The 7,235-nt window shown below is 41.7% G+C and overlaps 1 protein-coding gene across 2 annotated transcripts in view; it reads left to right on the top strand.

Moving 5' to 3' along the window:
• The first annotated feature begins 5,541 nt into the window (after window positions 1-5,541).
• Window positions 5,542-7,235, top strand: part of ADD3 (adducin 3 (gamma)) — a 134,797-nt gene continuing 133,103 nt past the window's right edge. Inside the window, exon 1 of one of the 2 annotated variants that reach the window (XM_008569942.1) lies at window positions 5,542-5,667. The gene's annotated coding sequence lies outside the window, so the exon portion shown is untranslated. The remainder of the gene's footprint in view (window positions 5,668-7,235) is intronic. The other variant, XM_008569943.1, reaches the window with a different exon arrangement.

Here is a 7,235-nt window from a genome sequence, read left to right as displayed (position 1 = left end):
AATATATATATATATATATATATATATATATATAGTACCTACCTTTAAGTGTTATTGTAGGTATGAATGAAAAAATGCATATGAAACATTCAGTACTGGCATGTTTTAAGAATTCAAAATATTAGCTATTATTAAATGACTAGTTCATATTACTCTACGAAGCATACTACAAACACTAGACAAGAAGAATGCACCTGGAAACTCACTTTTGAACAAGGAGGGAGGGAATAAACATATACTTACCTTCCATTGCGTGTCAGGCATTAGAACAGAAACTCTCCATATGTTACATCATTTAATCCTCACGACGCTGTCAAACAGGTATTATCTTACAGATAAGGATACTAGGACTCAGAAAGATTAAGTATCTTGCCCAAGTTTACACAGTAGAAAAGGTGCAGCCAGGTTTGTCCTTATCTGAATCCCTCTCACAAAATGAAAAAGGAGCCACCTGCATTTCACTCATCATGCCTCTGAGATTCTACATACACTGCATTGTTTCTGTAGGATAGCAGTGCTCATACTGGTGTACATGAAAATCACTTGGGTGCTCAAAAAATCCTCAGTCTAGGGCCCCATCTTAAAAGATTCTCAGTAAATTTGGGGTAGGGCCGAAGAATCAGCAATTTAGGAAACACTCCAAGTGGTTCTCTTGCAGGTGGTTTCTGATTACATTTTAGCAATACTGTCATAAGGATTAAATACTGTCATTACAGGATTACATATCATGTAATATACATATGTAGGGAAAGTGAAGATAAATGGTCAGGGTCCCTCGGGAGTTTGGAGTCTTGCCGAGCATTTGATGTAAATATGCACACGTGCCCAGGTGTTCCTTGGTTACTACCTAATGTAATTGAGCATGTGCACCCAGGTGTTCCTGGGTTGTCTGACTCACACCCAGGTGTCCTGGGTTATCGGACTTAGGTATAAAGGATGAGTGGCTCTGATTCATAGCCCTTCACCCCCTGGGGTGGGGGGAATGGGGAGGCTGCTACTGCTGCTATTGCTGCTATTGCTGCTGGAGACTGTGACTCCCAGGGCCCCCAGGACCCTCTGGGAGGCCACCACAGCTACTGCTGGAGGCTGCTATAAGCTGCTGAGGAAGCTAAGGACTGAGCTCATGTTGTCTGCCAACAGGCTCCCAGGATCTTTCCCAATTACCTGTATGTGGACCTGTATGTGAGGGGTCTGGTGACCCAGCCTGGAAGATGAGAGGTCTGTGACTCAACCTGTACAACAGGTTTGAAGGGTCTGTAGGCCCTAGACCAACAAGATGATTGGCTACATTGGCAGGATTCTGACAGTTGCCTTACCCAAACAACATATTAAAGCTGAAGTGCTAAGGCACAAGATCATGTGATGAATAGATGTATATGCAACTGAGGTATTTTAGGTTACACACAACAATTGCATCCTTCGCATTGATTTCAGTTTCTCTGCATAGAAACTGATAATTTTTTTTTTCCTTTTTGTCTATTTTCGTGACCGGTAACAGGATCGCAACCCTCAGTGTCGCACCCGTACCGCGACCGGCAACAGGATCGCAACCCTCAGTGTCGGGATCGCAACCCTCAGTGTTGTGCCCGCACCACGCTCAACCAGTGAGCAGACCGTTCTCTACATGGGATCCGAACCCTGGGCGGGAGCACCACCACGCTCCCAAGCGCCGCACTCTACTGAGTGTGCCACTGGACCAGCCCATGAAACTGATAATTTGAATTCATATGAGTCTTTATGTCCTGAGTGGGCCTCTCATTAGGAGTATATTATTTGTAGCAGCTGTTTGCTTATTTAGCCATGATGAGTTTGTCACCAAATAGAAAATTAAAAAATGAGGATGAACTTAAAAAAGAGGACCCTGATGGTGATATTTCATTAAAGTTACAGAAATTTATCAGGAATGATAAAACAGTTGTATAAGGATCTGTCAGGTATTTAGCTGAGGCAATTCCTTGAAAATAAACCATATAGGTCATACAGTGCTAATAAAATATGTTGATGAATCCTGGAGTATTGCCCTGATTATGTCTCCTTGGGGAATGGAGATCTCATTAGCATGAGTTCCATGTCAGTTCTCCCTGCCTTGTTCCCCAAGTACTTTCCAGACGGGCTTTGGCAGAAAAGAGTGATCAAAATGTATGTAGCATGGCCAAGTTTTGAATGAATGGCTCATCTAACCCCACTGATTAAATAACTGACATTACGTACTGTGAAAAGGTTGTTGTGCATCATTAAGTTTACTTTTCTGAGAGCTTTAAAAAGGTAAATTTGGGGGGATGGGATAGGGAGAGGGCTCTCTATAAATTCCTGGCCCTTGCAGATGCATATTTCCCAACGCAGGGGAAATCCTCAAAGCTGAGAAGTTGTTAAATTAGGAGCAGCTGAGTGTGTGTGTGTGTGTGTGTGTGTGTGTGTGTGTGTGTGTGTGTGTGTGAGAGAGAGAGAGAGAGAGAGAGAGAGAGAGAGAGAGAGAGAAACCCGTTTGCTTTCTGAAACAATAAGTAAAATAGGTTGTTTAGGGTAAAGTCTCTTGAATTAGATCATTGATTTAAAATACATCTGCTATAATGATACCTTATATTTACATAGTGCTTTGAAAAGATCAAAGCATTTTTACATTTATTATCTCATTTGAACTTCACAACAACCCTATGAAGTACATACAGCAGGTATTATAATCCACCACCACCACTTAAAAGATGGCTAAACTGAGGTACAAGCATGTCAAGAAGCTTGTTTGAGGTCACATAACTAGTCGGTATCACAACTAGAACACCAGAATTTTGAAACTTAAGCCTGTGTTTTCTTGGCAGAAAGTGTTTTTGCTACTGTTTGATCTACTCAGAGTTCACGTGGAGATTTATGGCTACAATTTAATCAGAGAATACAAATCAGGCATGCCTAAAGAGCTCTACAGAAAGGAGATTGTTTCTTTTGGATCATGACTGTGTTAGAAAATGGAGGTAGAGAATGGAGTCAGTTGTTTTGGACAATGCAAATTAAAAACAAACAAAAACACTTTGTAATCAGTTTCTGGATATTTTGGGAGCAATTCATTCATTAAATTGTGTATTCATTTTTTAAAGTATCTATTAAGTGCTTTTATATAAGAGACTGCTCAGTACTTTGGGAAGACACAGAGAAATGCATTTAATTTGCAGGGGGGCGGGGGGAGGGAGTGCTTTGAATTACACAGATAATCACCATTTCATTCATTGTTCATTACCACCTGGTAGATGAAATGAAAAGCCCTCCTTGCAGAGAAGCAGGATAAACAAAAATGAATGAAGGAAACTGGGCAACCAATTTCCTTCAATTATCTCCCTGTAGGAGGCATTTTTTTTTTTAAATCAAGGTGATAAATTGTCCTGCCAGGTACACAAAACACCAAGTTTGCTATGTCAACTAACATAACACAGACTTTAACCATAATGCTTCCTTGAAACTAGGGAGATTGGGCTTAGGTTAGTACCAGGTCCCCCATCAGGAATACTGGATCAGGGTTTAAGGGAAAAGGTTAGTATCTAACCCAAAGTTTTCAGCATCCAAAAAAAATTCCTGAAGTCCAGAAATAAGTCTACAATACTTTCCCCTGCCTGGCTCCAAAATGAACTTTTCCTCTTGGCAGGCGTGCTTGAAGATGCAGACCAAAAACAAACAAACGAACAGAGGCACCAGTGGATGTAAGGAAACAACCTAGAGTAATTGAAGGCCCTGTCATCTGGGTGGAAGACAAGCATGAGTTTGCGAAAGGAGGTTGTGGGTTTCCCCGGAAGTCACTTTTTTTTTAACATACCCCTGGACAAATTTCTTCACCTTTTAGCACAAACACCTACAAACCTGAAGGCAAAATTTGTGTTAATACTTACACATATTACAAACACTTGTTTGATATATTTCTTTACACTATGTGTACACAAATTGAGTGAAACTACTTTTTTTGTTGTGATAGGTCCTGCTCAGCCCCCAGAGTGGGCATGTGAAATTGTGTGTATGTTCATACGAATTGTTTGCCTTGTGTGTGAAGAGTGGAGACTCAAAACTAACCCCAGCTCTGTCCCTACACTGTCTCCATTTTGCTCCTTTGTGTTTTCATGTTTTCCACTTGTAAAATTACAGGGTTGGAGTAGATGAGCTCTAAAATCTGTTCCAACTTTACCATCTGATGATGCTCCAGTTTTAAAATATATTTTAGTTATTAGTTAACATACAATATAGTACTATAGTGAATCCATATCCTAATAATATAGTAGGCTCGTGCTTCAGGAAAATTGGTCATAGCTGAGTATGAAATCATAATTCACATATATTAAGTTTATTCACTTTACAAAATGATTATTTCTTTGCAAAATCACTTTAGTGGCAAATAAATTCTTGTTAAGTTTTCAGTAAAAGTTATTTAGAGTGGGACGTACTTGCATTAAATAACAAAAATATAAACATATGAATGTCATAGAATCACAGTATTTTGGAATGCTAAAAGACCCTGAGAAATTTCAATACAACTTTCTCATTTTACAAAATAGGGAACAAAGGACCAAATAAGGTTACTTGCTCAAGATCACATACAGAATTAACAAAGGCTGTTCAAAGAAAAGCACTGGCAGAATATTTTCCATATTTTGAGACCATACCTCTTCATTTACTTGTGAAGAAAAATATAGATGTTCAGTGCAAAAGTCAACGAATACTATTAAAAATAAAATTTAAGGTTATAATGCAGACTCATGTGTAGACACATCACATTTTAATAGCCTAAATAGTAGGTTCAAATGCATTTAAAGTTAATCCACTTGAGTTTCTTAATTTTGTTGACTTTGAATTGCCACTGAAATAGAATAGTACTCTCTAAACTTAAGATATTTTACTTTTTTTCTATAAATGATATTGTGATTTTTATAACACACGAGTACACATTGAAATCTGTCAATAATTCTAACAATTATTAGAGAATAATTTTCGAATACTGGCATTCTCTGAAATTCCAGGTATGCTTATAGTTACTAGTGGGACTTAAATCCATTGCTTCCAGTCACATAAATGAGTTTTATTTTGTTATTCTTTTTAATTTTTGTATTAAATACTATGAAATAGCCTCCTTTTAAATAGTCATCATTTTAGTACAATGATTGGAAATTAAATATTAGCACAAACTACTAATCAGTTTCAAGGTATACTGCTTTATTTTTGCCATTAACCTCGATGTCTGAAGTTAGCAGGGCTCTTTAAAACGAGTGCTTCTAGCATTTCATTGACTCACACTAAAATCTGTGCCTCCGTCGCTCTATCACCCAGTTAATTGTAACCTTGACCTCCCACAGCTGTATTGCTTTACTCAGTCTAAAAAACTCCGTGATTCCATCCCTTCTGCCTCTTGTGAAGCAACAGTGGAGAGGAAAAACAAAACCCATTCCTTTAAGAAAGATTACGCCTCCTCTCTTATAAGCAAGCGCCTAATGGTAATTGTGGAGACTCTGCTAAGTCACACACTTTACTACTCGGCACTGGGAGAAGCTGCTACTTGCCGCCGCCGCCGCCGCCGCTGCTGCTAGTCTGAGGCTGCAGTGGGTTTCTGTGCAGCACTGCAGAATCCACACCTAGAGAACGGAAGACACGGACACACACGTCTACCCTGGACACAAGGAAGCTGTGGATCTTCAGAGGGTAAGCAGATCTTCTATCCATTTTGTCCAGAAACTGTGGGAAAGGGAATGATCATGGAAAAGATTGTTCATCAGACATGCTTAAAATGGATTATGCTAATCTGTCTTCCTTTGGTGGTGGTGGTGGTGGTGGGGTGTCTAGATTTGTGACTGGCAAATGCCCTGTATAGTGGAGACCATTATCTGATATGTGCCCTTAGCATACTTTTTTTGCTATTCATAAAAAGGTTAACCTTGATGCATGCAAAGCTTTTCATTTTTTGCTTTTTAAATGCAAGAAAACATCCAGCCACTCCCAATATCTCACTCAAATACTGCAGATATTTTTAAATGCCAAATAAAATGACAGGCTTGAGCATTTTCTAAATACTGTATTGCTTTTTCTCCGAGGCTAGGAAGCATTCCCGACAATTCCTTAGGAGTATTTAAAAATAATAAGGCATGGTTAGATTTTGAGCAAACGGGAGATGGTGGTAGACTAAAATTTCTATAGCCTTAGTCCAGTGGAGAGAGAAAACGAGGATAAATGAATCACAGTTTGTGCCAAGACAAGATTCATTTTCCACACTTCATATGTGGGAAGAGGAAACTACATTTTAATTAGCACATTTTTAGGGACGAGGGAGGGGATGAAGATGAGGGGGATGACATGAGGTATTTGAGGGGGAAGAGAAGAGTCTGCAGATGAGGAAGGAAATGGACTGTCGCCAGTGCCTTGGAAACGCCGGCGATAAGGGTGAGGAATGAAGTTTGTTGTGTGTTAGGGTGGGGTAGACACAAGGGACCATGAATAACTAGAATGGCTCTGGGAGGGGTGTGCTCGTGGTGTCTTCGTGCCCGTGGAGGACATGTGTGCAGGAGGGACGTGCAAGTCGTGGGTGGCAAAGTGTGCGCTGCTGGGAGGTCTATTTCGAGAATAGATTGAGGTGAAAAACGTGTCTGGGTGGCGGGGGTGGGCGGTGCAGTGTCACCTGTGGATGGATCCACAGCCCTGCAATTGGCGTGTTGCAAAGTTTGTCTGGCTCCGGATTCATTTTGAAGACTGCTGGCGGTGCCTTGACTTTTCACCTCCAAGAGGTCAGCTCTCATAACCTTAAAAGGCCAGGGGCCAACGTGCGAGTGAAGACTCGACAGGTCCAAATAGAACAGAATTAAGAGCCCTGGTCCTGCCTCTCTGTGGAGGTGAGTGGGGGGAGGATACGCCCCCAAAGAAAACTGTTCTGAGAGGAAAACCCAAGCCCCTTCTACGGGGGCGTGAAGAGGCTGAACCTTAGCGGTGGCCTCCCCCTGCAGACACAGCAGCGGGTGTGGGCGGTAGAGGCTGACTCTGAAAGTGGCGGCTCAGCCTCTTGAGTGAGGGGGACTCGTTCCGATTAGGACCGGAGACATTTCCGAGGCGCCCCTCCTCCCCCTCGCGGTAGGGTTTCCGCTGGGGTCGTTTCCCGCTCCGGCCCTCAGGGGACGCCGCGGATCCGAGCTGCAGAACCGGAGGAGGACGTTGAAGAGGCGCCAGGCGGCCGCCCGCACCAGGCCTTCCCGGCTGCAGGGCCTGTAGTCCCCCACAACCGC

Source organism: Galeopterus variegatus, unplaced genomic scaffold, assembly GCF_000696425.1.
Source record: "Galeopterus variegatus unplaced genomic scaffold, G_variegatus-3.0.2 Scaffold546, whole genome shotgun sequence".
Taxonomy (NCBI): domain Eukaryota; kingdom Metazoa; phylum Chordata; class Mammalia; order Dermoptera; family Cynocephalidae; genus Galeopterus; species Galeopterus variegatus.
The sequence above is the reverse complement of the archived record's forward strand: the minus strand, read 5'-3'. Positions and strand labels throughout refer to the sequence as shown.